This window comes from Glycine soja, chromosome 2, assembly GCF_004193775.1.
Source record: "Glycine soja cultivar W05 chromosome 2, ASM419377v2, whole genome shotgun sequence".
Taxonomy (NCBI): domain Eukaryota; kingdom Viridiplantae; phylum Streptophyta; class Magnoliopsida; order Fabales; family Fabaceae; genus Glycine; species Glycine soja.
In genome coordinates this window covers 33,213,967-33,219,966 of record NC_041003.1, presented here as the reverse complement: position 1 = coordinate 33,219,966, position 6,000 = coordinate 33,213,967, and positions in this window count along the sequence as shown.

The window sequence follows — 6,000 nt, the reverse complement described above, 5'->3', positions numbered from 1 at the left end:
TGAATGTAAGCCGATGGTTTGTTTGCCCAGGCGACCTATGCTCCTGAGTTTGACTTCCAAGTCTATTCAATCATAAATTGCTCGTTCTACACATTTGGTGAGGCTGCCGTAAACGACGAGTAAAAGTAAAAAGTTAAAAAAAAAACATTTGATTGAATGTGTTTCAAATGAAAAGTACAAACATTCATGTGACCTCATTTTATCATTCCTAAAAGTTGTCATTTTGAGAGAAAAGTCAGTTATCAAGAACAGGAGTCATTCAACTTAATCTGTCAATTGAAAATCCTTTAAATGTTTCTCGTCCTTAAAAATTCATTTTCAAGAATCTACACAGTTTCTTTCATTTTTCCTTGCTACAAGATGGTGACAAAAGACAACAATAAATACCTTAGAGCCCTACACTGGGGCAATGAGAGGCACCATGCATGAGCCTCAAGCGAACCTAGGGGAAAATCAGAAGTTCTTATCCGGTAGGTCGAAAACCCGAAAGGGTGGTCTAGGCAAAATTGGGGTTAATAAAAAATTAAAAAAAATTAAAAAAAAACAATCAGGGGCCTATTATTAAGGTTTTGTCCCAAAATCCAAACTACCAAAGGATCTAAGTCAAGATTTGAAATGACACATGGCCATGTTTCAACATCCCAAACACTAGTTTATCCTTTGCTACCCCCTTTGAGCCAAAGCATATTTGTTTTCTAAAAACAAAAAACAAAAAAAAACAGCAAAAGCAAAATAGAAACCCTGAGTAGGAACCACCGCTAAACCGATGGGAAGAGTAATGCAAACAACACATGCATAAAGTTGGGCAACAATGAAAGAAAAAAAGAAAGTAAAATCTGCCAAAGGCGAGTAAAAAAAGAGAGACAAAGATCTCCAGATTTTACAAGAAAGGCACAAAAGTGTAATGAAGGATTAATGTATAAGACAAAAGGAGTAGAGCCGGACCCAAGAGTTGAAAGGAAAAAAAGTACAAGCAAGACTCTCAAGGTTCTTACTCAATATAAACCTTAAACACTCTTTGAGCCTCTCTAGTCCTTTTTTTCACAGCCCTCTTACCCCTGACCACATTACAAGCCTAGTAAAGCCAATGTGGATCAAGGAATGACTAATTTTGCTTTTAAGTTGGGATTCTAGAATGAAACCCACACACGCTTGTGATTGTTAAATATATATCTAAAACAAAACAAAAAAAAAGAGTCCTCGAGGTTTCGCACTTGCACATTTGAGAAGAAAACTCATCCGACCAGGAGCTCATGGAAAATGCCCAAAGACAATTGTGATAGTAGGGTACACCTGATGTTAGTTGCTCATGCAAAACTCCTTAGGATTCCTTTCGAATCCAAGGGTAGCCTTCGCTATATGAATTATTTCAGGATCAACCCATGTCATTGAGTTTCAATGGGATCGACAGACCCTTGGCATCGCTCTATGACCTTAAATCAGGAAAGTTTCACTTGGTCATATACCAAAATGTGACAATCCATTGCCATCCTTTAATGGTGCACACGATCGATGCCAAAGCCTTGTGTATTCTTGTTGTGCAGAATAATCAAAGTTTTTAAAAAGAAAGGGGAAAACCCTAAGATCAATATTTCAGTTGATTAATTAAATGTCAAACAGCTCCATTGTCATCACTCTAAAATTTTCAAGAGACTAAATCAAACAAAACATACACTCTGAGGGAGTCCCCGAATAGATTTGCAAAAGGATAGGATGAGGTTGTATGCATTATCACATCTTCCAAAAAAGAGATTGTCAATCTGTGTTTTCCACAAACAAAAAAAATTAAATCAAAATCAAATGACAAAAATAGGAAAGAATGTCATGAACATTGTACAATTTTCCATTGCATTGTATTATTGCATACAAAGCCTGCATTTACTGCATTTCAAGATGAAGGTTGCATGCATCTGCATCCCAAAAATCATGTTCATATTAAGCTATAAGTGCGTATTTTTCTCTTTATATACCAATTTCTCAAATCTAATGTCCTATCTTTTGAGTTTAGGATGAGAGGCCTTCTCAAAGAGTCAACCTCTTGCTTTCTCATAAGGTTGAGCCCTTTGGTACTAGTACCGATTGGCTTGTTTCATAGGACTCAAAGTCCTCACTTTATCTTTCACAAGACTCAAATTCCTCATCTTTATCTTTCATAGGACTCAAAGTCCTCACTTTATCTTTCACAGGACTCAAAGTCTTCGTCTTTATCTTTCACAGGACTCAAAGTCCTTGTCTTTATCTTTCACAAGACTCAAAGTCCTCACTTTATCTTTCATAGGACTCAAAGTCCTCATTTTATCTTTCGTAGGACTCAAAGTCCTTGCTTTTATCTTTCATAGGACTCAAAGTCCTCGCTATTATGCTTTCATAGGACTCAAAGTCCTCACCTTTATCTTTCACAAGACTCAAAGTCCTTTATCTTTCATAGGACTCAAAGTCCTCGCCTTTATCTTTCACAGGACTCAAAGTCCTCGCTTTATCTTTCATAGGACTCAAAGTTCTCATCTTTATCTTTCATAGGACTCAAATTCTTTTGTCATTATGCTTTTATTGGGCTTAAAGTCCTCTGTCATTTACATTTCCAAGACTATCAGAGTCTTTTGTCAAGACTATCAAAGTCTTTTTTACATTTCCAAGACTATCAGAGTCTTTTGTCAAGACTATCAAAGTCTTTTTTACATTTCCAAGACTATCAGAGTCTTTTATTAAGACTATCAAATTCTTTTTTACTTTTCCAAGACTATTGGAGTCTTTTGTCTTCCAGAGACAATCAATGTCTTCTGTCTTTACTTTTCCAAGATTATCAAAGTATGTTGTCTTGCAAAGACTTCAATGTCTTCTGCCCTTTACATTTCCAAGACTATTAAAGTCTTTTGTCTTGCAGAGACTTCAATGTCTTCTGCCTTTGCATTTCCAAGACTATTAATGCCTTTTGTCTTCAAAAGACTACAATGTCTTCATTTACATTTCAAAAGACTTCAATGTCTTCAATCATTTTACACTTTCAAAGACTTCAATATCTTCTATCTTTTACGCTTTACAAGACTTCAACCTCTTTTATCTTTTATAGGACTCAATATCTTTGTCTTTGTGTTTCATAGGACTCAACGTCCTCTGTTTCTATGCTTTGAAAAAAAAAACTTCAGATGTCTTCCGCTCTACAGAACTTTAATGTCCTCATGTTTTCTCGGTTTCACTTCCTTGGTTTTCGCTAGTTGCCCAATCAAATAGCAAGATCAATCGAACGAAATTAGTGTCCTTATATTTACTTCCCTTTTATTTATAATAAAAGATAAGTAAACAGGGGCAACTATCATACCCTAATTTTGTCTGGGAACTATCATTTGTTGATCTTTTGATCCTTGCTAGTCGACTTATGGTGTTGAATGCCAATTACAGTGCAAAATAGATGATCATTCCATGTTTAGATCAAGAATGTGAAAAATACCGAAAGATAGGGGCAAAAGGGTCATTTTTAGCTTTTTCTGAACCCTGGCTCGCCCAGGCTAGCCTTTGCCTCACCTGGGCCACCAAATAGCTTAATGGTGAAGTCACCAGCTCGCTTGGGCGAGCTGCTATGACCCTTAATGCCATCTCTTCTTATAAATAGGCATGAGGGAGGCTGAGTGATGGATTCCAAGGTCCAACATTAAGAGAAATTGTGAGAAATTAGAGAGAATAAGAAGAAGAAAGAAGAGAAATCGAGGCCGAGGCACTACCAAATTGCAACCGTAATCAACTTCTACATCGTTCTTTGTTTGTCATCCAGTTAGTTTTTGTTTTAAGGATTTGAATGTGATCTATGAACCCTTAGGGGTCCTATTTCTTTTTTGTGCATCTTCATCTCCTTCTTTTATCATCAGTAATCACTTTTCTTCCTGTAAAGTGAGTTTTACCGATCATTAATGCCATAAATAATCTTTTTAAAGAGATTGAAAGTTAATGAATAAAACCAAGATGAAATCAACATATAACTGATTTTCTCTTCATTAAAATCACTTGAAATCGTTTCAACGTCCAATGCCTTAATGATTCTCTTCGCTTTTCAAACCTGAGAAGATCGTTTCAAGGTCCAACGTCTTAATGACTCTCTCTGCTTTTCAAAATTTAAAATATAATTTTAAGGTCTGACGCCTTAAATGACTTTTATTTGCAATTAAAATCAATCTTTCAAAAAACATAAAATCAATGTAACACATAAACTTTCAGACTTAAAGAACTACGTAGGTTTGAATTCTTCATCGCACCTAAGGATATGTAGGAGCAAGGGGAACATCCTTGTCGACCACAAAAAAACAATAAACATAAAAGGGTAAATACATAATATTGAAGTCATGTTTTGCACACTCGATCAAAGGTTGTCGTCCCTTGTGACAGGCGTGTGGGGTGCAAATACCTTCCCCATGTGTAAACAACTCCCGAACCCTCATTTTCAAAATCCGTAGACCTTTGTCTTTTTGGTTTTTCTAACGCTTTCCCCGAATAAACTTTGGTGGCGAATTCGCGTGTTTTCTCCCTTGGAGGCAAATGCTTTGGCCAATCCATTTTGGTCTTTTCGCCCTCCCGCCGAAGGGTAGGTTGCGACATCTTTGAAAGCATAAATGACTAAAGACATTGTAGTCTTTGAAAGCGTAAAAGACTCAAGACATTGTAGTCTTTGAAATCATAAAGCAAAAGGCATTGTAGTCTTTGAAATCATAAAGCAAAAGACATTGTAGTCTTTGAAATCATAAAACAGAAGACATTGTAGTCTTTGAAAGGTTAAACGAAAAAAGACATTGTTGTCTTTTGAAACATAAAGCACGGGACGTTGAGTCCTATGAAAAAAAACAAAGGACGTTGAGTCCTGTGAATCATGCAATTGGATTTTGGCAATTGGTATATAATGAGAAATCTATGGACTGATATCTTGATGTGAAACATGGGCTTTGGAATGCATGGGCATGCAAACTTTGTCCTAAAATGAAGTAAATGCAGGTTTTGTATGCAACAATGCAATGCAATGAAAAATTGGGCAATGTTCATGACATTCTTTCCACTTTTGGTGATCTTAATTTTCTTTTTCTCTTTTTGTGTGTGAAAAAACACAGATTGATTGTCTCTTTCTAAAAGATGTGATAAATCGTGCAACCTCATCCTATCTTTTACAAATCCCTTCAAGGACTCCCTTAGAGTGCATGTTTTGTTTGATTTAATCACTTGACTATTTTGGATGACAGCAATGGAGTCGTTTGATATTTAATCAGTCAACTGAAATATTGATCCTAGGTTTTGTCCCTTTCTTTTTTGTTTTAAAACCTTTTATTATTTTTTGCATAGCAAGGAAACATAAGGCTTTGGAATCGATCACATGCCCCATTGAAGGATGGCAATGGATTGTCACACTTTGGTAAGTGACCAAGTGAAACTTTCTTGATTTAAAGTCATAGAGTGATGCCAAGGGTCTGTCGATCCCGCTGAAACTCGATGACATGGGATGATCCCGAAAGAATTTATACAACAAAGGTCACCCTTGGATTCAAAAGGAATCCTAAGGAGTCTGCATGAGCGACTAACATTAGATGTACCCTACTATCACAATTGTCTTTGGGCATTTTCCACGAGCTCCCGATCGAATGAGTTTTCTTCACAAATGTGCAAGTGTGAAACCTCGAGGATTCTCTTTTTCTTTATATAAATTTTTTCAACAATCACAAGTGTGTGCGAATTCCATTCTAGAATCCAAACTTAAAAGCAAAATTAGTAATTCCTTGATCCACATGCGCTTTATTGGGCATGTAACGAGGTTAGGGGTAAGAGGGCTATGAAAGAAAGGATCAGAGAGGCTCAAAGAGTGCTTAAGGATTATATTGAGTAAGAACCTCGAGAGCGTTGCTTGTACTTTTATTCATTTCAATTTTTGGGTTGGGCTCTACTCCTTTTGTCTTATACGTTAACCCTTACTACACTTTTGTGCCTTCCTTGTAAAATCTGGAGATCTTTTGTCTCTCTTTTTTTTCT